This window comes from Bos grunniens, chromosome 6 (genome assembly GCF_055505025.1).
Source record: "Bos grunniens cultivar Pamir isolate PY7600 chromosome 6, Bosgru_T2T1.0, whole genome shotgun sequence".
Taxonomy (NCBI): domain Eukaryota; kingdom Metazoa; phylum Chordata; class Mammalia; order Artiodactyla; family Bovidae; genus Bos; species Bos grunniens.
In genome coordinates this window covers 53,258,107-53,286,032 of record NC_141170.1, presented here as the reverse complement: position 1 = coordinate 53,286,032, position 27,926 = coordinate 53,258,107, and the positions used below count along the sequence as shown (strand labels likewise).

At 37.3% G+C, this 27,926-nt stretch overlaps 1 pseudogene; it reads left to right on the top strand.

The window, feature by feature from the left end:
- The first annotated feature begins 18,224 nt into the window (after nt 1–18,224).
- Nucleotides 18,225–26,486, top strand: LOC147370731 (small ribosomal subunit protein eS6 pseudogene; annotated as a pseudogene).
- Nucleotides 26,487–27,926: the final 1,440 nt, after the last annotated feature.

The window sequence follows — 27,926 nt, the reverse complement described above, 5'->3', positions numbered from 1 at the left end:
AGAGAAACTTTTCCTGACTCTCAACAAAATAATTCCCCACCGAGGCTACTCTCTTTCTTAGCTGCCAGCTCCTTTACTTAGTATCTCTTATTGGGACCTGTAACTATTAATACATACTAAAGTGAAGTGAAGGTTGCTCAGTGATGTCCAACTCTTTGCAACCCCATGGACTATACAGTCCATATAATTCTCCAGGCCAGAATACTGGAGTTGGTAGCCATTCCCTTCTCCAGGGGATTTTTCCACCCTGGGATCCAACCCAGGTCTCCCGCATTGCAGGCAGATTCTTTACCAGCTGAGCCACAAGGGAAGACCCATTAATATATATGCCTAGGTGTAATTTTTATGCATGTGTTTTTATTAATCTGTAAGATCCATAGGGGCAAGCATACATTTGGCCTTTTCAACTATGTGCAATGTCTAGTACTTAATAACTGTGTTGTTTTTTTTTTTTCATTGAAAAAATTTTAAATTTTAAATAAAAAAGTGAATAAGTGAATGTTACAGAAGGTAGCAGTGGGGGCAAAAAAAGGGAACTGTAAAATACACTCAAAGATTAAACATAAGTTTTAAGAAGCTTAGAAACAGAGGCTACTGGAACTATAGGCTTTTTAAGGGTTTTGTGGGATTTGTTTTATACAAAGCCTCCAACCTTTCTTTTTAAAATGTGGAGAAAGTGGGCCTCAAAAAACTGGAATCACAAGCCCAAGGTTACTCACCAAGACAAAGGATATGCTAGCAAGAATTAGAATCCTAAGCTTGAAGTCCTACAACCTGGGCCCCATTTCCCACAACACTTACAAAGGAAGTGTTGGAACAACCAACATAATGTGGTTAACATTGAGTTAATTGACTTCTTTTCCCTGTATCTGTATTACTACCCTATGATAACTAGTTCTGAACCGCAGATGAAAATATTGGAACTAAAAAGGGGATCTATAGCTTGGTGGTGGGCATACAGCTATCACAGAGGCAAAGCTAGCATGTGAGCACAGATGTCTGAATAAACTCACATTGTTCCCAATATTAAATTGTAAGGTACAAAATAAATAAGATGTTAAGGACTATGTCCTTATAGAAATCCTGTTCAAGATATTATCCTCACCTTAAATAACAATATAAAAATATTAAACAAAATTTATAGATTCATAGTAGTGTGGAAAGTCAAGGGCTGAGTTCCCATGTAACAAGGGCTTGTTAGAGGGGCCCATTTGAAAATGGAAGCCTAAAGAGCTGAGACATCTGCAAATTTGTACATTTGGAAAGAGGCTCCCAAGCTGCGAGTCCAGGAGAACTCCAAGAGAATGCTAAGGTAGGAACGAATGGGCTCTGAGAAAAGCAGCAAGCTTGAGACGGAACACCAAGTAAGTGACAGAAGAGTAACAAAGCTCTGAAGAAAAATGCTCATAAGAAAAACACCAATACAGTATACTAACGCATATATATGGAATTTAGAAAGACGGTAACAATAACCCTGTATGCGAGACAGCTAAAGAGACACAGAGTCTTTTGGACTCTGTGGGAGAGGGCGAGGGCGGGATGATATGGGAGAATGGCATTGAAACATGTAAATTATCACATGTGAAATGAATTGCCAGTCCAGTTTCGATGCATGATACAGGATGCTCAGGGCTGGTGCACTGGGATGACCCAGAGGGATGGGATGGGGAGGGAGGTGGGAGGAGGGTTCAGGATGGGGAACACAAGTACAGCCATGGTGGATTCATGTCAATGTATGGCAAAACCAATACAATATTGTAAAGTAAAAAAATAAATTAATTAATAAAAAAAAGAATTTCAAAGGAAAAAAAACAAAAAACAAAAAAAACAAAAATGTTCATCAGAGATTAGAAACGTATATCCAATCAAACCACCTTCAAATGCAATGGCACTGAATATACAAAGGCACTTTTAGACATTAAAGAATTTTAAAAGTTTAGTATCCACAAATTTATTCTGAAGAACTTCCACATCTACATATTTCAGCAAAATTTTTAAAAATTAACACAGAATAGTTGAAAAAAAGTGAGTAGACAAGAATGTACTACAGACACACAGATCAATAGAATGCAGTTTAGAGCCCAGAAATATACCACATTATATAAAGACAATAATTTACAATAAAGGAGCACAGACTATACAATAGAGAAAAGATGCTGTGCTGTGCTCAGTTGCTTAGTTGTGTACAACTCTGAGACCCCATGGACTGCAATCCTCCAGACTTACTGGTCCATGGGATTATCCAAGTAAGAACACTGGAGTGGGTTGCCATTTATCTCCATGTTCCCAACCCAGAAACTGAACCTGCATCTTCTGCACTGGCAGGCTTATTCTTTACCACTGAGTCACCTGGGAAGCCCAAAGAAAGGACAGTCTCTCCAATTAATAATGTTAAGAAAACCGGACAGCCACATGCAAGAGTAATACTAGACCACTATCATATACCACATACAAAAATTAACCCAAAATAAATTACAGACTTGAATATATGACCTGAAACCATAAGATTCCCAGAAGAAAACAGAGGAACATAGGCAGGAACTTCATAGACCTCAATCTTAGCTGTGTTTTTGTGGATCTGAGTCCAAAGGCAAGAGAATCAAAAGCAAAATTAAACAAATAGAATTGTATCAAACTCAAAAGCTTCTTCACAGTGAGGGAAGGCATCTTCAAAGCAAAAGGGCAAGGGCAACCTACTGAATTAGAGAAGATATTAGAAAATCAGATGTCTGATAAGGAGTTAAAAATCAAAAAATATAAGAAACTCATACAATCCAACAATGACAAAAAATCTTGATTTTAAAAATGAGCAGAGGATCTGAGTAGACATTTTTCCAAAGAAGACATGGAGATGGCCAACGGGCACATGAAAGATTTTCAACATTATTAATTATTAGGGACATGCAAATTAAAAACACAATGAGATGTCACTTTACACCTGTTAGAATGGCATTATTGAAAAGAAAAATAAACAAACAAACATTGGAGAGGATGCAAAGAAAAGGCAACTTCTGTTTACACTGTTGGTGGGACAGTAAATTGGCACAGCCACTACGAAAAGCAGCGTGGAGTTTCCTCAGAAAATTTAAGACAGAACTGACATATAACCCAGGTACTCTGGGTATTTATCTATCTCTGGGTATTATCTAAAAATCACAAAAACACTAACTCAAAAAGATATATGAAACCCAATGTTCATTGCAACATTATTAACAATAGCCAAGATATGGAAACATGCTACATACCTTCAAAGGGATGAATGAATTAAAGCAGATGTGATATCTATCTATAATGGAATACTACCCAGACTTATGTTCTTAAAAAAGAATAAAATCTTGCTGCCTGTGACAACATGGATGGACCTGAAGGATATTATGGTAAGTGAAAGAAGTCATGGAGAGAAAGACAAATACCATATGAATTCACTCATATCTGCAGACTACAAAAATAAACTCATAGATACAGGCATAGATTAGTGGTTACTAGAGGAAAGGGGGCTTCCAAGGTGGCACTGCTGCTGCTGCTGCTAAGTCACTTCAGTCGTGTCCGACTCTGTGCGACCCCAAAGACGGCAGCCCACCAGGCTCCCCCGTCCCTGGGATTCTCCAGGCAAGAACACTGGAGTGGGTTGCCATTTCCTTCTCCAATGCATGAAAGTGAAAAGTGAAAGGGGAGTCGCTCAGTCGTGTCCGACCCTCAGCAACCCCATGGACTGCAGCCTTCCAAGCTCCTCCATCCATGGGATTTTCCAGGCAAGAGCACTCATGATAAAGAACCCACCTGCCAGTGCAGTAGACGTAAGAGACATGGGTTCGATCCCTGGGTCAGGAAGATCCCCTGGAAAAGGAAATGGCAACTCAGTCCAATATTCTTGCCTGGAAAACTCCATAGACAGAAGAGCCTGGCAGTCTGTAGTTCATGGGGTCTCAAAGAGTCAGACATGACTGAAGTAACTTAGCACACACATAGAGGAAAAGGGGGCTGGAGAGTGAACAAAATAGGTGACGGGGTCAACTACATGGTGATGAATTGCAACTGGACTTGTGGTGATCATTTTTTAGTGTACATAGATGTCATATTGCAATGCTATGCACCTGAAACCTAATATATATATTATTATATATATTTTAAAAAGTATATAGAATCATTATTCTTAATAGTCAAAAATGAAATAAATACTCAGGTATCCATCCTCAACTATAGAAAGCATATATTCATTGGAGAATGTTCATTCAAATAAGTCATATATAAGGTATACATTCAACAGCATATGTTGAATAAAATAAACTATAAACAGAAATAAATACACTATCATTCCCTTTACATAAATTTCTAAAATAGGCACAATTAATTTATGTTAGCAAAAATCTTGATAGTTTAATAATGATTATCTTTGTCAGGGTTGATGACTGGGAAGGACCATAAGAGTTACATCTGGGCTAAGGTTAATGCTTTACATCTTAAGTGGGGTGGTCATTACACTGATGTGCTGATCACTGTAAAATTCAGTGAAAACCATATTTAGGATTTTCTCACCTAGATATGTGTAAAAGTTCCAAAAAAAGAGATTGAACTTTATATGATGTACATAGCATAATATGTACATGTAGCTACTACATATAAATATGTGTTTTGCTATAACCTTTTTATGTGTTTGTCATTCATTGTGACTATCTGTCCACATCAATAAATACACTAATTGCAATATCAAAGATTATCATTAATTTTTATTTGTTCATTCAGTTAAAATTTGAATTGGTATTTTAATACCAAAGTACTTGGTACTATTTTTAAAATATAGAGAACTAAATGGAAATATGTAAAGCAAAATCGCCATATTTTTTATGAATTCCCTTTGTGTTCTATTGATCTCAAGATTCCTGGAACATAAAATAAATCCAATGAAATTATTGCAAGGCAATTTAACTTCACATTTTTTTTTCTTTCTGGATGAGTCATTTATCTTTAAGATAGGAATGGCAAAAAAAAGAGATAGGAATGGCATCATGACTCATAAATTATTAGCTGATAGTGGGAAGTCAGCTTTTATGAACTAAGGACTATTTAAGATTTCAGTACAAAGATTGCAGAGTGTTCTCAGACTAGAGTTCCAAGGTAGAAACACAAGTTGGAATAAAGAAATATATTTGTTAAGCAAATTAATTAAGAAATTTTCTTTTCATCCTAAGCTTTAAAAGTTCTTTATCCTTTAAGATACTGCTTAAATGATATTCTTTGAACACAAATCTTGCACATCGACACACATTCCTCTTTTCAATCCTACTTTGGACAAAATCAATCAACACCACTGCTACTTGCCTAATGACCAAGTTCTTACCTTGATTTTAAAGATTTGTTCATTCTAAGTATTCATCGTACAAATTATGTCAAAAGCTTCCCTAAGAACAGGTGTTGACAAGAGAAAATGGGAAAAAAAAGAAAAACTACCAAGTGTGAATGTAGTATGTGTGGTAGATGGAAAGAAACTTGAACTGAGAAAGTCCCTTTAACAAGGACACTGAGAGCAGTAACACATTTAGGTAGAAAGACAGCTGGTGTTTACTGAGCACCTACTGTAAGTTTTCATAGACCTATATTTTACAGATGATGAAACTTAGGCCCAGAAAAGGCCAGAAATTTACCTGACTTCACCAACGTATCTACATATTAACAGATAACTCTAAACTTCTAAAGGTCATCCTTTTTTTTTTTTTTTATGTAATTCTCAGCCAGAGCACATCAATGTAAAATGTACAATTAAGACTGTACTTGAGTCACTTGTTTTCAGAATGTGCCTTGAAACGTGCTATAGTGATTTTAAGCAGTCAGTAACCTCTTTCAAATGGATTAATGTAGTTACAAATTTAAGATGAAGTTTGGGTCAGATTTGGCACATGAAGTATGTATTTATTTTTTGCAGAGATCAAGAGGGGATAAGACAGCAGCACACTACTTAAAGAATCAATCAGGAAAAATTCTGGGTCACTTTTGCAATGTCACACAGCTCCAAATATTTTTGTGCCATGCATAAATACCCCAACCCATAAGACCCAACTGCTTTAAAGAACCATTGTCACTGGTTGCTTTGTAACTCAGATTCAGTGTTTTGTGGTACAAAGTGTTGGAAAACCACTGCCATAAAAAAATAGATTTTAGAACTCTTATCTGTAATTTAATTTTGTTTGTTTCAAAGTAATCACCTTTAACAACCTGTTACATATTAGGTTGGATACTTTCAATGCTAGTAAATCTTCTAAGGAAAGGTAATTTAGGCTTCAGAAAGAAAGAATAATCATTCAGAACCATGTTTCATTTGTCTCAAGAGGCAAGTCCCTGATGCTGATTTGTTCTTGTGGCTGGAAAAATAAAAGAAGTTCATTCAAGAAAGTAAGTCCAGCCATGGGTTGAGTAATGGGCACCTTTGGAACTTCTGCTTCCCTATTTTTGGAGAAAGAACAATAGTGTCTACTTCAAAGAGTTGCTTGTAAAGATTCAGTTCAGTTCAGTCACTCAGTCGTGTCTGACTCTTTGTGACCCCATGGATTGCAGCATGCCAGGCTTCCCTGTCCATCACCAACTCCCGGAGATTATTCAAACTCATGTCCATTGAGTCGGTGATGCCATCCAACCACCTCATCCTCTGTCGTCTCCTTCTCCTCCTACCTTCAATCATTCCCAGAATCAGGGTCAAATGAGTCAGTTCTTTGCATCAGGTGGCCAAAGTGTTGGAGTTTCAGCTACAGCATCAGTCCTTCCAATGAATATTCAGGACTGATTTCATTTAGGATGGACTGGTTGGATGTCCTAGCAGTCCAACGGACTCTCAAGAGTCTTCTCCAACACCACAGTTCAAAAGCATCAATTCTTCGGTGCTCAGCTTTCTTTATAGCCCAACTCTCACATCCATACATGACTACTGGAAAAACCATAGCCTTGACTAGATGAACCTTTGTTGACAAAGTAATGTCTCTGCTTTTTAATATGCTGTCTAGGTTGGTCATAACTTTTCTTCCAAGGAGCTTGTACAGATTAAAAACATAAAATAAGATAGTTAATGTAAAATTATGGGCAGTACTTCAGGTACAAAGGAATTGCTCAGTTAATCACAGGTAAGGTTGAAGTAGATACCCACAATTTAATGGTATGTGATACATAAGAAAGCACTGGAGGTCTGAGGAAAAGCCAAACTCTTTCTTTTAACACAATTCCAGAAAAATGTAATCAGCTTACTACATAAATGGTGAGTGATTTGTCAATTGAGTTCAGTTGCTCAGTCATGTCTGACTCTCTGTGACCCCATGGACTGGAGCACGCCAGGCTTCCCTGTCCTTCACCAACTCCTGGAGCTTACTCAAATTCATGTCCATCACATCGGTGATGCCATCCAACCATTTCATCCTTTGTTGTTTCCTTCTCCTTCCACCTTAAATCATTCCCAGAATCAGGGTCTTTTCAAATGAGTCAGTTCTTTGCATCAGGTGGCCAAAGTATTGGAGTTTCAGCTTCAGCATCAGTCCTTCCAATGAACATTCAGGACTGATTTCCTTTAGGATGGACTGGGTTGGATCTCCTTGCAGTGATTTGTAACCCAATATGAATGAAGAAACACAAATAAAAATGGCTAAGAAACTTTAGGGTCAGAGGATCCTAGTGGGCTGCCATCTATGGGGTCGTACAGAGTCAGACACGACTGAAGTGACTTAGCAGCAGCAGCAGCAGCAAGAAACTTTAGATGTTACAAAATGTAAAAATGTTATAGTTTTATTTTGCTTAATTGTATCTCGTGAAGTACTTCTAGCTCCTGAATCATATTTGCTTTTATCTCAAGCCCTCAGGATTGGAAATTCAAGAATCTCTGATTTATATATTTCTCCTTTAGCTATCACCACAGCCAGCTCATTGCACTTTATGTGTCTCTAGTACCTTCACCCTTTACTGTTCCCTCTGTTACCAGCCTAGTTCAGGCTTTCATTGCTACCACCTAGATTACTGTAACATCTCCTGAGAGTCTGCCATTTACCATCTCCAAACTGTCCACCCTATATCATGGTGTCATATTAATCTTCAAGCCGTACAACAACAATCATATCACTCCCGTGCTCAATGACCTTCAGTGCAATGCCTTCAAGTTCCCAAATAAATCAATTCCCAGTTTTGCACTGTGGCATTCAAGTTTTCCAAAATGTAGCTCCAATGTGTCTTTCTGTCCTTATCTTCAACCATTTCTACACAAATACTATAAATATTGGCTCTCTGTCTTGCGAACTACCCTCTCCTTAATTCTCATAATAGCACTGATCAGGTATCAGCATTTCCAATGTATAGAAGTATAACATAATATTTCTTAATGTTACCTAATATTATTGTTATATGTTAACTTTATATTTCTATAATCCTTCTTGTATCTCTTTATATTTTTAAATTAACATTAACTTGACCAAATCCCACAAAGAAAAAATGTTGCTACGATTCAGATTTAGCTTTTCTAGTACCAAAGTCCTTGGGATTTCCAATAAACCTGCGTACCCAATTCTATCAAGTCAGGACTTCCTGACAAGACATTTTAACTAGATTCTGGGACTTGGCTTCCAATTTTGTTGGCTGGTGAATAAAGCATCCCTCTTCCACACATTGTCATTTATTTTTAGGACCACATAATTTATTCTTTACGTTTCTTTGGGTTGCAAATAGCAGACGCTGGCACTGGCTAACTTAAGCAAAACAGAGATTTATTGGAAGGACATTAAGGTCACTGTTTGAATTAAAGCAAAGACTGAGTCTCCAAGCATGATAATGACAAAAACTAGGGCAGCTCCAGATATCTTAGCAGCAACTTCTATCATATGATGATTTCGTTTCAACCACTTCTATCTTTATGTGTTTCCATGATTGCCCTAGCTTGGGTCATTAGACTGTCCTAGCTTGGGTGATTAGACTGAATCTTGTATCTATTAGCCATATCCAGAGGACAGGAGCTGTGGTACAGATACGACCTGTTTCAACCCAAGCATTTACCCAAGTTTATGTCTCTCACAGATGTTGACTCTGCAAAGAGATCATGAAGTCAACACCATTTGTCTGTTTGCATCTACTAATTATAAATTTTTAAAGGAGCTTTATATAGAAAAATCTATGGGATCCTAACATTTTCTTACTCTGGATGTTACAAATATATTTTTAAAATCCGTAAGACTGTGCTTATCCCTATAAAAGTCAAATAAAAAGAAATGACATCGAAATCACTTAGGAAAATCCAGTTCATTCACTCAGTCATTAAAAAGCATTTATTTGATGCCTAAAGTTTGTTTTGGAGATACATTTATGTCTACATATAAAAAAATAGTACTACCTCTCTAAAAGTAGGAAATGTGAATCAGTGAGCTAGACTTCACACCATTCTAGCTTGTTAAAGGGAAACTGGATCTAGTTGATACTGAAATCCTTCCTGCAGCAGGCAAGCAAACATTCTCTACGTGTGTGTGTGTGTGTGTGTGTATACACATGCACAGATTTGAATTTGCAGTAGAGTGCATCTGCCAGACTATAGCAAGGGCAGGATCAAGTAAAGACTGATTTAGAGTTAGTGAGAGTGAAGCTCAGCAACATCAGAGATGGAAGTGGTTGGAATCACTTAAATAAGTGATTCAGAGAGATGCAAATATATGGGGACCTTCAGATCTCTATCAACCCCATCATCTGTAGCATGGCAGGATTGTTGGAGGAAAGAAAACAAGCAGGTGAGGCTTTGAGGACTAGGAGTTGTAGCTGAAAACAGTGTCTTAGTTCCCCAGCACTTGGCAGCAATCAATCTGCAAGGCAAACTTGAATCAAGGGCACAGAAATGTTCCCCCAGGGAACCCCAGAAATATTGAGGGAAAGGACCCACTAAGTAAGCCCAGAATTGTGCTGACAAATGGGTAGTAACTCAAAGTCATTGGGATTTGGTATGGTAATGTTCATGTCATCTCATTTGTAACCAGCGCTGGTGAAGCACAAGGCCAACCCACAGATAACACAGACCACATCAAACACTCTACTGTTGTCCATCTTCTCTGCTCCTGTTTTCATTGTGTTCTCTAATTATATGGCTGTCTAAACCCTGGCCAAGAAAAGATATTTATCCATTTAGTTCACCTCACCAATAACCTTCTACTTAGTTTTACTCCATAACCCACCTCCAAGATATAAACAGATAATTTCAATTACAACTACAGTTTAGCCCAGGCCCTATTCTAGGAGACATTGTGGACTAGGAGCTTCATTTGTACTATCCTTTCCTCTTTTCTCTTTTTAAAAGTCTACCTTACCTTGGGTTCATTGTGATTTGTTTATTTGTTTTATTCTCTCCTTCTGCATAGTGAATTAATTTAGGACAGTCTGTCTTGTTCATATTTGCACCTAATTGAATGAAACTGAATGTTTGCATGTATGCAGACCTGATGTGGTGAAACCATTTTTCTGGAAGGATGATTCAAAAGCCTGGCAAAAAAGATGTCTTATCTTATTTTCAGGAGACCAACAAAAACAGATACCATAGAGCTATCCCCATATATTAGTCTATGTGAGAGAAAGCCAGGAGGTTTCTGCAGAAAATCCCTAAGAAAATCAATGTAGGTAGACCTAAGGCTTTGAAACATGTGCTCATATAGAATATATTTTGGGAAATGAAAAATTAAAATGTCTTTATTGAAAGAATTAAATAATAGTGACACTAATACAATAGGATAAGACTGAAGCTTTGCTAAGGAAAACTCTGAATAACAGGACCAAGAAATCATGTGGAAGAGAGAACTCTGGCCCAGACTGACAGGTAGTGGGTGAAAAGAGAAGCCACAGGGTAGGATGAGATATTTTCAATTCTGAATAACCTTCCAAATAACCAAGTCCCTGTCTTGGGTTTTGCTATTCAGAGAACCAAACTAAAGTAGAATGGGATCAAGAGTGAAGGCCAACAAGCAGATAATGACTCTTCAGGTGGCACTTGTGGTAAAGAATCTGCCTGCCAATGCAGGAAACGCAGATACAAGTTAGATCCCTGTGTAGGGAAGATACCCTGGAATAGGAAATGGCAACCCATTCCTGTATTCTTGCCTGAAAAATTCCATGGACAGAGGAGCTTAGCAGGCCTCAGTCCATGGGGCTGCAGAGAGTCGAACATGACTGAGTGACTAAGCATGTAATAGCACTTGAAGATAAAAGAGAGAGGAAAACACAACGTGGTAGGCTTAAAAATAGCTTCCCTCCAAAAAATAAAAAATTAAAAAATATACTCACATCAAATCTTGGGAACATGTGAGCATTACCTAATTTGGAAGAAGAGTCTTTGCAGATATGATTATGTTAAGGATCTTGAGATGAAAAAAATCTGGATTATCTAAGTAGCTCTAAATGTCATCATGTGTGTCTTTATGAGAGAAAAGTAGAGGGAGGTTTGACACAGAAACACAGAAAAGAAGAAAGCAACATGGAAACAAAAGCAAGAAACCAGAGTGTTGTGGTCACAAGCCAAGGGAGCTGGGAACCACCAGAAGCTGGAAGATGCAAAGAAGAGACTCTCTCTGAAGCCTCTGTAGGGAGTTTGACCTTACTGACACTTGATTTTGGATTTCTGGCCTCCAGAACTGTGAAAGAATACATTTCTGTTGCTTTAAGCCCCTGTGTTTGTAAGGCAGCCCTTAAAAATAAATACACAAGAATCAAGCTTTGTATAAGACTACATGTAGGGAAAGAAGTTGAAAATGTCCTTATCAGGTGGTCCAATTTCTTGTTTAAATAAGAATCAAGTATTAAGTGAGTTTTAGAGTCTTCTTGTCCTTTAGAAGTAAGAGTCTTTTTTGAAGAATTTGGGAAGAAATGACTAAATACAAAAGAAAAGATTTCTGAGGAGAATCAGATTTAAAGTCATGAATGTGTAATGTGTTGATTGTCATCTCTTGGGACTTGACAGTTAACAACAGGGATGCTGTTTAATAAGCAGAAAATATCATTCCAGTGTCTTTTTGGAGTTCAGGGACTAGATTAAAGATCCTGGTAAAAACAAGGCAAGATTCTAATTCTGATCAGGGAATATGTAATTTAAAAGTGCACAAATATGAACACCTTCTAAAAGTTGAGAATTTTAAGGGAAGTCAGTTTTCTAGAAGCAAAAGCAAAAGCCTGGTAAACAAGAGAGCACCTGCTGAAGACATATTAGCATCAATTGTTACTTAGTACAGGAATAGGACCAGCTTCCCATGTCTTAGTTCAGAAGGAACCCCAGACAGCTGAGTTGAACTGAATGTGCAAATGAGAACTCAAATGGCCTTTCCTCTTTGCATAACTGGCATTTTGGATGTCACAATCTTCTTGCAGTTTTTTCATCCATTTCTGCCTTTGTTGATCTTCATTTTCAGCCTAAAGATTACTTGGGAGACAGAAAAGAGGAGAAAAACAGCAAAAGAAGAGGAGCAGAAAGAGCTGGAGGGAGTATCTTTACAAATATTACCTCGTACAAGTCTCGTGAGCATATAATGCAGGTATTATCATATTTTAGAGAGAAGAAAAGTGAGATTGGAAAAATTAGGCAGCCCAAAGTCACACAACATTTAAAAGATAAAGCCATAATTCAAACCCACGTTGGACTATTATATACCTGAAACAGCCAGAGTTTATTTAGCCATGCTCCTACTGAAGGGCATCTTTGTTACTTCCGAGTTTTGGCAATCATGAACAAAGTTGTGACAAATGTTCATTTGCTAGTCTCTGTGTATGGGCTTCCCTGGTGGCTCAGAAGATAAAGCATCTGCCTACAATGCGGGAGACCCGGGTTCAATCCCTGGGTCGGGAAGATCCCCTGGAGAAGGAAATGGCAACCCACTCCAGTACTTTACCTGGAAAATCTTATGGACAGAGGAGCCTGGTAGGCTACTGTCCATGGGGTCGCAAAGAGTCGGACATGACTGAATGACTTCACTTCACTTCACTTCATGTTGACCAAAGTTTCCAACACATTGGGTTAAATATAAGGAGAGCAGTTGCTGGATCGTATGGTAAGAGTATGTATAGCTTTGTAGGAAACTGCAAAGCTGTATTCAAAGTGGCTATATCATTTCATTCCCATCAGCAGTTCCTGTTGCTTCATATGCTCATCAGCATTTGGTATTGCTTGCTTCATATTTTGGCCATTCCAATAGATGTGTAGTGGTATCTCATTGTCTTAATTTGTAATTTCCTAATAGTCAAGGCTATGGTTTTTCCAGTGGTCATGTACGGATGTGAGAGTTGGACTGTGAAGAAAGCTGAGCACTGAAGAATTGATGTGTTTTTTTTTAATTTTATTTTTAAACTTTACATAATTGTATTAGTTTTGCCAAATATCAAAATGAATACGCCACAGGTATACATGTGTTCCCCATCCTGAACCCTCCTCCCTCCTCCCTCCCCATACCATCCCTCTGGGTCGTCCCAGTGCACTAGCCCCAAGCATCCAGTATCGTGCATCGAACCTGGACTGGCAACTCATTTCATACATGATATTATACATGTTTCAATGCCATTCTCCCAAATCTTCCCACCCTCTCCCTCTCCCACAGAGTCCATAAGACTGTTCTATACATCAGTGTCTCTTTTGCTGTCTCGTACACAGGGTTATTGTTACCATCTTTCTAAATTCCATATATAGAATTGATGCTTTTGAACTGTGGTGTTGGAAAAGACTCTTGAGAGTCCCTTGGACTGCAAGGAGATCCAACCAGTCCATCCTAAAAGAGATCAGTCCTGGGTGTTCATTGGAAGGACTGATGCTGAGGCTGAAACTCCAATAATTTGGCCACCTCACACGAAGAGTTGACTCATTGGAAAAGACCCTGATGCTGGGAGGGATTGGGGGCAGGAGGAGAAGGGGATGACAGAGGATGAGATGGCTGGATGGCATCACCAACTCGATGGACATGAGTTTGGGTAAACTCCAAGAGTTGGTGATGGACAGGGAGGCCTGGTGTGCTGCGGTTCATGGGGTTGCAAAGAGTTGGACATGACTGAGTGACTGAACTGAAATGAACTGAATGACTTAATGATGTTGAACATTTTTTCAAATGATTCCTTGCCTTCGGTTTATCTTCTTTGGTGAGGTTTTGGTGTTCAAATCTTTTGCCTATGTTTCAATTAGCTTGCTCATTTTCTTGTGTTGAGTTAAAAGTACCCTGTATTTTGGATATAGTCCTTTTTCAGATGTGTCTTTTGCAAATGCTTTCCCTGGTCTTTAGCTTGTCTTCTCATTCTCTTGACAATGTCTTTTGCAGAGCAGAATTTTTCAACTTTAATGAAGTCCAGCTTATCAATTCTTTCTTTCATGGATTGTTATTTTAGTGTTATATCTAGAAAGTCATTACTAGATCCAAGATTATGCAGATTTTTTCTTATGTCCTAAGAGTTTTATACTCTTAGATTTTTTATTTAGTTTGTGATCCATTTTGAGCTATTTTTGTGATGGATATAAAGTCAGTCTCTAAATTTTTGTATGTGCATGTACAGTTATTCCAGCACTATTTGATGAAAAAACTCTCTTTGTTCTATTATATTTGTATTTTTTTTCCAATACCTCATCATTTTGGTTACTATAGCTTCGTAGAAAGTCTTGAAGTTGGGTTGTGTAAGTCCTCTGACTTTGTTCTTCTCTTTCAATGCTGTGTTGACTATTCTGAATTTTTTGGTCCTCTACAAAAAATTTAGAATCAACTTGTTGATAGCCACAAAATAAGAACTGACATCTTGACATATTGAGTTTTCTTATACATGAACATAGACTCTTTCTCCACTTCTTAAGGTCCTTAATATCTTTCATCAGACTTTTGTAGTTTGGGAGATAGAAGAGGCATATTTCAAAATAGCTCCATTTCTCTTTCTTCTGCTGGAAACAGGAGGGAATTTTTCTCCACTGCAAGAACCTAATGGGGCTCCTGGAGTTAAACTCACAGAAGTGTAGGCGCCCCCTGTGACTGGGTCCCCTTGGAGTTTTTCTATCTATTGTCTCCACACTGAGTCTCTAGCAATTCATTAATTATAGCTCAGGTTTCCCTACACCAGTACTGGTCCTATGGAGTTTCAGCTCTTGCGGTTCTGCTCTGGTCTCTGTATCTGCCTGTTTCTCTCTCCAATTTTAAATACAATGGTTTGTCCTGTGACCTCACTCTGAGAAATCTATGGAGATTTGTTAACTTTTCATTTTATTCACCTTTCTAATGTTTTTAGGATGGAGGGACAGTTTCTAAACTCTTTATATGCCAGGTAGAACCAACTGTGCTTATTTTGTTAATCAGCATTTTCCAGCTTCTCACTCTTTTCTAATCTACCTTTCCAAATACCAACAATTAATTAAATCACCCATTGAAGAAAAGTTATTAATATCTACTGAATTTAGAAAGACTCTGTAACCTGAAGGAAATTACAAACAGTAACTTGTGGCCAAGACATAAATTGCATATGCTTTCATGATTTTAAGGCCCCATGGAAGAAACCATCAACGATTTCTTCCATTTCTATTGCCTTGCTGTTATATCTAGTTAATAAACTACTTGATGTTCACATTGGATTATACTTTTTATAGGTAGGACATGGTATCATGTAGGGAAATTTCTAAAGTTTTAAAGTTATTGTTGACACCATGTGAATCAAATTTAAGACTCTTGTGTACATGGCAGTAATTTAAATAATAAATATCAACAATTTTTCAACAGTTAGAGTAGGAAATATATAAACAATAAAAGCACACTTCACTGGGGAGAAATGATTTGGAGCTAGATTTCTGAACGAGAATAGCATATTTTCTTTTAAATAGAAATTTACTACTTCAAGTTAAATCTAAGTTTCAGGCAAAGCAGTTTTTGATATTTATTATTTAAGTAATACTGAGAGGTAGGTAGAGCACAAAAGTAATTTTAGATTTTGCTATGGTGACAAATGTGAAATTACAATAGTAGGAGGATGACAGACTCAATCCTATGATAAAAATCACTCCCTATGTTTGTTAACAGTTTCTACACAAAGACTAGTTTCAAGCATTACTATTTAAATAATTCTACCTAGCCAGGTGGGAAGTTTTCAATAAGAGAAGCAGTTTCAGCCTTTCAGAAATTACAATATGCTAAAAATAATTGAATGCATCTGAGTATTTTCAACATCAGCATTTTACAATTCATCATTACTTCTCTTATTTATTTTCCAATTTAAACACCTTTCATAATTCATTAGGAAAGATATAAACTTGTCTTAACAAAAACTTAGATGGTAAAATTATCCATAACATGCATTTAAAAGATATTGCTCTTAGCCTATGTGACAGATTTTTCCCATGCTTAGCTTTTTCCCCTACATAAATGTTCATTTTTATATGTTCCCATCCTCTCACATCAACATTTGTATCCAATTAAAGTTTAAGTAAAAACTCCCACATTGTTTATTATGAAGTTAGTAAAATTTTCTCATATCTTGAAAAACCTGTATGCAGGTCAGGAAGCAACAGTTAGAACTGGACATGGAAAAACAGACTAGTTCCAAATAGGAAAAGGAGTACATCAAGGTTCTATATTGTCACCCTGCTTATTTAACTCATATGCAGAGTACATCATGAGAAACGCTGGGCTGGAGGAAGCACAAGCTGGAATCAAGATTGCAGGGAGAAATATCAATAAACTCAGATATGCAGATGACACCACCCTTATGGCAGAAAGTGAAGAAGAACTAAAGAGCCTCTTGATGAAAGTGAAAGAGGAGAGTGAAAAAGTTAGCTTAAAGCTCAACATTCAGAAAACTAAGATTTTTCTGGGCTCCAAAATCACTGCAGATGGTAATTGCAGCCATGAAATTAAAAGACGCTTACTCCTTGGAAGGAAAGTTATGACCAACCTAGACAGCATATTAAAGAGCAGGGACATTACTTTGCAAACAAAGGTCCATCTGGTCAAGGCTATTGTTTTTCCAGTAGTCATGTATGGATGTGAGAGTTGGACTATAAAGAAAGCTGAGCACCGAAGAATTGATGCTTTTGAACTGTGGTGCTGGAGAAGACTCTTAAGAGTCCCTTGGACTGCAAGGAGATACAATCAGTACATCCAAAAGGGGAACAGTCCTGGGTGCTCCTTAGAGGGACTGGTGTTGAAGCTGAAACTCCAATACTTTGGCCACCTGATGCAGAGAGCTGACTCATTGGAAAAGACCCCAATGCTGGGAAAGATTGTGGGCAGGAGGAGAAGGGGAAGACAGAGGATGAGACGGTTGGATGGCATCACTGCCACAATGGACATGGGTTTGGGTGGACTCTGGGAGTTGGTGATGGATAGGGAGGCCTGGCCTGCTGTGGTTCATGGGGTCACAAAGAGTCAGACACAACTGAGTGAATGAACTGAACTAAACTGAACTGAATAGAAATCAATATAATAAAACTGCTTGTAAGTTTGAGAACACATTGGTATATTGAATTAATAAACAGTACATTGTGGAATAAAAGCTATGACAAAACCCATACAAGCATATGGTTCTTCTATGACTTTCAACTTCTTCAAATGTGTACATAGCCCTATTCATTTAAGCTTCTCTATTGTTTTTATTTTTTATTTTTATTTTTTTATTCATAAAGCTCTATTTATTCATTTTATATTTACATAAACAATCCATTAAATGGTACTTTGGGGGAGCCTTTCTTCATTGCCTGCCCTTACCTTATTTTATTAACCATAGGGCCTTATAGAAAATAGAAATTTTATTTATAGCACTTGTTCCACTTTATGTATTTACTTGCTTTGTAAATGTTACTCTCTATACAAAATTAGAAAAAATAGTTAACTTTACAACATTGTATTGGTTTTGCCATATATCAAAACGAATCTGCCACAGGTATACATGTGTTCCCTTCTCTCTTGTTCAAACTTTCCAAATGTTAAAAAAAAAAAAAAAAATTGTATCCTTCAAAAAAAAAATTTTTTTTTAAGTGTAAAAAAAATTGTTAAAGATCATTTAATAAATACTTAATGTGTGTTCAGTATTTCCCAGGTACTGGGGATTCAATGACAAATTTGACAAATTAGATTCCAGTTCTTTCCACTATTGGGGCTTTGAATTTATGGGCCCTATCTAACAGGAAGGGAATTAGTCTGCTCTTCATTTGTCTGCCCCTTCATCATTCAGTTCTCACTTAAAGTATATTTCCTGCTCTTTTTCGTGGTGCCTCGGAGGCTATTGGCCACTTCAGAATGAAGCTGAACATCTCTTTCCTGGCCACTGGCTGCCAGAAGCCCATTGAAGTGGATGATGAATGAAAACTTCGTACCTTTCTACAAGAAGTGTATGGCCACAGAAGTTGATGCTGACGCTCTGGGTGAAGAATGGAAGGGTTCGGTGGTCCGAATCAGTGGCGGGAACGATAAGCAGGGTTTCCCCATGAAGTAGGATGTCTTGACCCATGGCCGAGTTTGCCTGCTACTGAGTAAGGGGCATTCCTGTTACAGACCAAGGAGGACTGGAGAAAGTGCAAATTTGTACGGGGTTGCATTATGGATGCCAATCTGAGGGTTCTCAATTTGGTCATCGTGAAAAAAGGGGAGAAGGATATTCCTGGACTCACTGATACTATAGTGCTTCATCGCCTGGGTCCCAAAAGAGCTAGCAGAATCCACAAACTTTTCAATCTCTCTAAAAGAAGATGATGTCCACCAGTATGTTATGCGAAAGCCCCTAAACAAAGACGGTAAGAAACCTAGGACTAAAGCACCCAAGATTCAGCGTCTGGTGACTCCACGAGTTCTGCAACACAAACACCGGCATATTGCTCTGAAGAAACAGCGTACTAAGAAAAATAAAGACGAGGCTGCAGAATATGCTAAACTTTTGGCCAAGAGAATGAAGGAGGCCAAAGAAAAACGGCAGGAACAGATTGCCAAGAGATGGAGGCTGTCCTCTCTGAGAGCTTCTACTTCTAAGTCTGCGGCTAAGTCACTTCAGTCGTGTCCGACTCTGTGCGACCCCATAGACAGCAGCCCACCAGGCTCCCCGTCCCTGGGATTCTCTAGGCAAGAACACTGGAGTGGGTTGCCATTTCCTTCTAAGTCTGCTGCTGCTGCTGCTAAGTCGCTTCAGTCGTGTCCGACTCTGTGCGACCCCATAGACGGCTGCCCACCAGGCTCCGCCGTCCCTGGGACTCTCCAGGCAAGAACACTGGAGTGGGTTGCCATTTCCTTCTCCAAGTCTGAGTCCAGTCAAAAATGAGATGTTCTAAGAGTAACAAATAAATAAGATCAGACATCAAAAAATAAATAAATAAAGTATATTTTCTTAGGCCCTCTGTGATCATCCTCTTTGATGGGCCACTACTCCATCCCCAATTTCGTATCACAAAACTGTGCTTGAATTTCATTACTTTTTGAAATTATTTTATTCACATTTTTGCTTACTTTTTTCTTACTTTTCTATCCAAGTAGAATGAAAGTCCCACAGAGTATACCTTTATGGTACCTCCAGTAATGCAGATTATACTTTGTGCATGGTAGAGTTTCAATTAATATTTCTTAAATTAATTAATCAATAAGAAAATAAATAAGTAAATGTTCCTGACAATATGAAGGTAACTTCTGTTGGGGGCTTCCATTCTAAGGAATGATTCATTTACAAAGGCTATCTTAAGATGCAGTGGCATGCAAACCATAGGAACAGAGAACTGACTGAATCCATTGGTCGAACAGAGCTTGTTGTTGTTCAGTCGCTCAGTCATGACCAACTCTTTACAACCCAATGGACTGCAGCACACCAGGCTTCTCTGTCCTTCACCATCTCCCAGAACTTGCTCAAACTCATGTCTATTGAGTCAATGATGCCATCCAACTATCTCGTCCTCTGTTACCCGCTTCTCTTCCTGCCTTCAATCTTTCCCAGCATCAGGGTCTTTTCTAACGAGTCAACTCTTCATATAAAGTGGCCAAAGTATTGGAGCTTCAGCTTCAGCATCAGTCCTTCCAATAAATATTCAGAACTAATTTCCTTTAGGATTGACTAGTTTGATATCTTTGCAGTCCAAGAGTCAAGAGTCTTCTCCATCACCACAGTTCAAAAGCATCAATTCTTCGGCTCTCAGCTTTCTTCATGGTCCAACTCTCACATCTATACATGACTACTGGAAAAGCCATAGCTTTGACTATACAGATCTTTGCCAAAAAGTAATGTCTCTGCTTTTTAATATGCTGTCTAGATTTGTCATAACTTTTCTTCCAAGGAGCAAGTATCTTTTAATTTCATGGCTACAGTTACCATCTGCAGTGATTTTGGAGCCCAGGAAAATAGAATCTGTCACTGTTTCCATTATTTCCCCATCTATTTGCCATGATGGAGACGGAAATGGAAACCCACTCCAATATTCTTGCCTGGAGAATTCCACGGATGAATGAGTCTGGTGGGCTATAGTCCTAGGTGTCACAAAGAGTCAGACCTGACTAACTAACACAACACACACAATTTGCCATGAAGTGGTGGGACTGGATGCCATGATCTTAGTTTTTTGAATGTTGAGTTTTAAGCCAGCTTATTCACTCTCCTTTTTTACCTTCATCAAGATGCTCTTTAGTTCCTCTTTGCTTTCTGCCATAAGGGTGATGTCATCTACATATCTGAGGTTATTGATATTTCTCCGAGCAATCTTTATTCCAGCTTGTGCTTCATCCAGACCAGCATTTCTCATGATGTATTCTGCATATATAAGAATTCTAGCCTTTTTTTTCCTGACCACTATTTCCACAAGTGACCCTATAAAGAAAAATAACTATGTACAATCAGTTATTATCTAGCAGTCCTCATTCTTCTGAGTTTACTTCTGCCATTAAATAAGTTTCTCCATTCATTCTCTCAAAGAATGTAATTTTTGTGTGAGTTTGATATTGTGTAATAGGAGATAACTGTGGGATGACTTAAGATCGTAGGTTCAAATTGTATCCCATTTGTATCCCTCTCTCTAAGTTGTGGTCCATTATTCCTTCCTGCATGGGTGAGTGCTCACTCTCCAAGTTGTGTGAACTCTTTGGAATTCATGTAACCCTTCAGACTCCTCTGCCCATGGAATTTTCCAGGCAAGAATACTGGAGTGAGTTGCCATTTCCTACTGCAGGGTATCTTCCTGACCCAGGGATTGAACCCACATCTCCTGTAACTCTTGCATTGGCAGGCAGATTTTTGATCACTGTGCCACCTGAGAAGCTCTTTTTCCCTCCTGCCTCTGACTTTTCCCAGTGATCTTATTTAAATGGTAAAGTAATAGATACCAAATGAAAACACGGGAAATGATTGCTTAATAGGCAACTTACAATATCTAGTATACTTGTGAAAGAATTAGCAGTTTCAGATAAACTCAAACTACTTCTACCATAATAAGCACTCACAAATTTCTCTGTAAGGTAATGAGTCTGCCCTGCCATTTCCAAGTTTATATACATTAGTGAAATGTTACCTAAAAAGAATAAAAGTGGGCCATTTTCAACTTTACTTTGCCACTTTTAGTCTTTGAATTTTTATAGTTTCCTAATGTCTTCTGCAGTTGCTTAATTTCTTCACACTTCAGCAGTCATGGTTAATTCATGTCACATAGCTGTTGGGAATGGACTGACCTGAAAACTGCCCAAGTCATTGAATGAAGAGTAATTCTGTAAAGACAATTAAATATCAGAGAACTTTTCTCAGAGAGGGTTGAGTTAAGGTCTTCTACAGTGTCCTTGTAAATTTAACTGTTCTTGGCATTACAATGTCACCTAACTTGAAACGTGATGAGGTGTAGAAACTCTTTCCTGTGTGCACTGTATTTACCTTTTTTTTCAAAACCATCCTTATAAATCTAATATGCTCTGTTTGGAGGGCTTAGCCATAGTTCTGTTGGTAAATTATTTGCAAAATATTTTTCTTATCTGTAAAATATTTAGGTGGCACAAGAGCCTCATGAAGTTCTAACATCCTGCCAGAGCACAGGTTGCTAAAACATGACAATCATCCTATTACTCCTACTTAAGAATCCGGCTTCCAGGTACCTGTGGTACAAGATGAAATCCCTTTATTTGTATCTCAAGATTCTCCACCTTCTACAGTTGCTCTTCCTCATGTTAACGCTCATATCTCTGATACACACACATGATCCACACTCACGGGGTGGTTCAGCATTTGGTTTACCTTTCAGGAATCATAACTAAACGACACTCAAAAATGTGGCCCATGTTCCTGGGCGGATCCATGAACCATCTCTTATAGGCTGTGACAGTATAAGTTGAGGGACAAAAAGGGATTCAGACATTTTTACAGTAATTTGGCATGGCAATGACATTCAAGCATATGATCAGTGCATTTCTTTTTGCAGTTTTCATACTTCCAAACTGGCTCTGTGGGTAGTATAAAGCAGGACATGCAGGCTGGTCACACTCACTCAAACCGCATTACAGTCTGTAACTGAGTTTGACCAAATTTATAGAAATATGTGAGAACATCTCAATGTATATTTATATTTTTGACATTTTTAGAATTGTTTTAATTTTTAATCAAACCTGGTTTCAGATTTCAGTTTAATATTCTTAGCTAAATTAGGGAAGAAAATTTTCTGTTATTTTAAATTCTAATTTAATTATGGGGATGTAGGACATCAGACATTTTTGTCAAGATACACCTTTTCAAAATACAGCAACAGTCATAAACTAAATTATGGTTGTGAAGAAATGAAAATCAAAAGTATTTATATTATACTATATATATTATTATATTATACTATATAGGATACTATATACTGTATTATAAAGCCTGTTTAATATCCATAATTGATGATGAAGTTCCAACATTAATATGTTCTAGCTAATGTGCTGGCTAATGGGGCAAAGGAAACAATGAAACTTAAATAGCTTTTAAACTCAAAACATAAAGAAAGATTAAAAACCAAAAGTGCTCTATAAAAAAAGAAATAGTATTGAGTTAAAAAGGTGATGGAAAGAATGTTTAGTATTTTATATGTAACCATTAGTATGTTGTGAGTTTATTATAAGTAGCTCTGTGAATTGCTAACACTAAAAGCATATGTATACTTAACTGCTGAATTTTTAATGCAAGACCACTCCTCAGGCATTAGCATGAAAAACAGTGGGTGGAACTTCAGCAAAGAAGATAGTTCAGTACAAATTTTCAGTGACACTATACATCAACTTAAGAAACAAACTAATGACATGGAATACTAACTCAGAGGATAAGTAAAGCTAGTAAAGTACTTTTTAATGCAATTTTAAAAATCCAGAGATATTCTTAACATTGGCAGTCTTTTCAGTATAAGTGCAATTTGCCCGAACACTTTTTAGCTTCATTGTTAAAAAAACACAACTATACATGAAGTGCATAAAAATAGTTTGGAGTTCAAATCTTGTGTAGGAATATGCTCTTGCTACAGTTCCAAAGACAAGGAAGCATTCTGGAGTAATTAGCCAGTTTTTCTGGTTCTGGAGTATTAATCCCCACAACTGCCTTACTTCATTGGAATGTTTTGATAGTAAAAGAAAAATGTTAACTCCACTAAATAATGTGTTTGCATGTGTGCATGCTAAATCACTTCCGTCATGTCTGACTCTTTGAGACCTCACGGACTGTAGCCCTTGAAGCTCCTCTGTCCGTGGAATTCTCCAGGCAAGGATACTAGAGTGGGTTGCCGTGCCCTCCTCCAGTGGATCCTCCCAACCCAGGATTCGAACCCACATTTCTTATTCTTCTGCATTGGCAGGTGGGTTCTTTACCACTAGTGCCACCTGAAGCCTTAGTAATGTGTTTAGGATGTAGTAAAAAATTATGATATTAGAAACTGAAATTTCACATTTCAGATTATTTTCTTTATTAGGAAATAATATGAAAGCTGATCACAAAGTATTGTTGCATTTTTCAAGTACAATGGCCATCAAGGAGAAAAGTTCTGTAGAAAATATTTGGATGACAGAAAGAAACAGTATACGGTATGGAAAAAAAAATTTAATGTCAATATATTCAAATCATAAATTGAGCCTCAGGACATGTTACTTGTTTGGAATTTGGAGCTTTTAGTGATCTTAATACATTCATGCAATGGAAAAATGCAATATGTTTTTCATGGCAGATAAGTCTTATAGGTAAAAATCAAAGGTGAGAATCTTTGAGAAAAAAGTGTTATTATGTGGTCCAGCATTTAATAACAATTATTAAGCAAGCAGGTAATGATCTTGATAAATTTTATCTGTGGAAAGTTATCATCAATAAGGACCTTATGAATTTGATAGAATGATATAAATTAATTTTCCATCAAAAGAATATTCACTTCTCAGTCGTATCCGACTCTTTGCGACCCCATGGACTGTAGCCTATCAGCCTCCTCCGTCCATGGGATTTTCCAGGCAAGAGTGCTGGAGTGGATTGCCATTTCCTTCTCCAGGGGATCTTCCTGAGCCAGGAATCGAACCAGGGTCTCCCGCATTGCAGGCAGACGCTTTACCATTTGAGCCACCAGGGAAGCCCTATCATATATTAATGGAATCTAAAATCAGTTTCTTTCATCATAAGTTAAATTAAGTTTTGCAATAACTTGCAGTATAAAATGTTGGCACTAGCTGCTGATGAAGCATTGAAGATGAGTTTTGAAAATATAGCATCCTGGATAAAAGTTAAAAATGAATACCTTGAACTTGCTGAAATTACTTTAAAACCACTTTCACTGCCATCAACATATTGTTGTGAGTCTGATTTCTCCACAGTTAGTTTATTTATTTCTTTATTTTATTGATTGATTGATCGATTTTTGCTGCCCTGTGTGGCTTGTGGGATCTTATTTCCCTGACCAGGAATAGAACCTGAGTCCCCAGCAATGGAAGGGCAGAGTCCTAACAACAGGACTATCAGGTAATTTCATTTATAATGAGTTGATAAAAAACTGAAATAGTTTATATATGTCATTCTCTATAAATAAGAGTTGTTTTTGAGAGAACCTATATTCAATAAATTAATAAGCAAGGAACAAATTTATTGTTACTTTAAAAATGTTATATTTTGATGTGTAGGATATTTCTTCAAAGGGTGAAATAGGTTCTCAATATACAGAGAATTTCTATTTTACTCATAACTTTTAATTTCTGTTATGACACTACAGGTTCAAGTGTAATAGTGATTTTCTATCTGAATCACAGTGATGCAATTTTCAACGAACAATGTACATATTTTTAATTTTTTTCCTTGTAATGCATTTTTATTGTATTTGTTAAATGTAATTTTTCTCTTGAATATAATAACAACTTGGCTTGTATTGGTTTTAATTTCATTTTCCTAGTAATTTATTTTATTGAATTTTAGAAAAGTATAAGTTTGCAACAGAAATGCAATTTTTCAAAAAATGAATTTTTTTGCTCTAAATAATTGAGCAGTGTCCTATATTTCTCTTCTTATCATGAATGATACAGCACTGGGAATACAGGAAATGCTCAGCAAATAACTGTATATATATAGATTTATATCAATCAATTGGGTTATATTTTCTAAAGGGAATAATTCCCCCTAGTGGATAACTGTACTATAGAGAGATTCTTTTTCTCTGCCAGTTTCCAGCACTAGGAATCATTAAAGTACACAGCAGGAATCTTACCACTGTCCCTGCTCTATTCTAATGCTTCAGCAATGTCAGGTATCTATTCCTTTCTGGAGAAAGTACCTAAGGCAAGCCACAGCATCAGGCTTCAAGCAAGTGGGAAGAACAGTATTTGGTAACCTCTTAATAGGGACATGGACAGGTGTACCTGGCCAATAATATCTTAACTGTGATATTGACCAACAAATGTCAACTCTGGATCCATGTAAGGGTTTGGCTCTTTAAGATACCCCATCAAAATGAAAATAACTCTGAACATTTAGCTTGTCATTGTTTTATGATTTATGTAACTGTAAGGGTGAAGGGGGAAGTAGGGTTTTAGAGATAGGATTCATCAGCTCCATAATTTCTTTGTGAAAGTATATTACCTCCCACAGAATCATATCGCCCGATCTCATCTCCTAGTTCTATCTGTACTACACAATGAGAGGGGAGTTCCCTGTTTCTTTTTACAGCTGCCTCAATTATTTGTGTGTATCTCCTAGTTAAAACCAAAACAGAACTGTCAGGATAAATTATATACATAGATACATGTATATATGCATGTGCATGCTCAGTTGCTTCCGTGTGTCTGACTCTTTGTGAACCTATGGACTACTGCCCACCAGGCTCCTCTGTCCATGGAGATTCCCCAGGCAAGAATACTGGAATGGGTTGCATGCTCTCCTCCAGGTGATATTCCCCACCCAGGGATCAACCCATGACTTCTGCAACGCAGGCAGATTCTTTACCACTGAGTCATCTGAAACAACTGTAAAAAATAAACAATCAAATAACAGTAAATTTCTGATACCCATGATAAACCTTAAACCTGAACAAAACTCATATTTGTACTTATTTTTCTTTTAGATTTTAAGCATCATATTAAATACGAACATGCTGTATTTCATATTAGTCTGATGTTAGACAAAGATTCATTCTCCTTCATAGTAAATTTTCACCTTTCTTCTTGAAGAATTGATTTCTTCCCCAGTGGTTTGTAATATTTTCCTACAAGTTGGAAACTTGGACCATGTGAAAATATTCTTATGAAAATTTGGGATTTCCTATATTCATGAATTTAATTCAGCTTTGCTAAATTTAAGAGAAAAACTTTTGTTCTTATTACCATGGACCAATTCCTGGGTTATTTAAAAGCTGGGTAGCTTTTGCCTTGAGAGACTATAATATTGGTATAAATTTTCCAATTTTTGCCAGGTCCTATAACATACTTGACATCACAAGTCACTGTCTATTTTTACTGCCAACCAAGATGCAATACTGGAAATTGTAATACCAAGGCAGATGTAGTAAAAGATACCAGTGTGTGAATAAATCTCAGAAAACTAGGTTCCTTTTAACCCTCTGGTGAGCAAGGCAGAGTACTTCTAGGCAAAGGAGTGGGATCTACAAGGATAATGTGGATAATTCTTCATAAATTCAAAACTGTGAATGAGCATGATGTCAAAGCAAACTGTACAAAGTTCCATATTCCTCCGAATAAAGCAAGCACAATTTCCTCTTTGTTCTAAATCCTTGTGCAACTAAAGCAATACCATAGAATATCTGAAAAGTATCAAAGACTGTGATGTGATCAGAACATTTCTTAAGAAGAATAAAAGCATGTAAGAATTCTGCTGCCTTTTGTATTTGAAGATTTAATGTTAGGAAACCAGTCAAGCTGGGATTTTGCTTGACCAAAGGTAAACAAAAGAATATTCATGAAAGGGCAAAATGAAACAATATTCCATCTCTGCATTTAATTGTTAGTTTCATCCAGAAATATAAAGTCAAGGTATCCTTATGGAAGTTCATCAGGGAAATGGCAAAAGCAAACTGAAACAGCTAATGGTCCTTGATCTCCTCTTTAATACCTATATTACATATAATGTCTATACTCCAGTATTTGGGAGTTAGAGAAAACTTTTGCTTTAGACATTTTTGTGTGTGAAATCAGTCTTAGAGAAATCACTTTATGGTCTAGTCCAAGTAAGAATTACTTTTTGTCTTTAAGACTTTAAGTGACTAGAACAATTATATTGCATAACATTTTAATCAAAGTCAGCTCTTTTACATAAAACTTGCAATCAAAGTCTTGATGTGTTCGACACCCTTGGGTTATTTCAGGGCTCCTATAAAGAACAATTGAGCGTGCTCATTTCCTTCCTGAAGTGACAAGGTAGATGCCATTACTATTTCATAGATTTCTTACCTTTCTTTTCCAATTGCATGAACCAAGTATGCACTTTCAGAGAAGGCAATGGCACCCCACTCCAGTACTCTTGCCTGGAAAATCCCATGGACGGAGGGGCCTGGT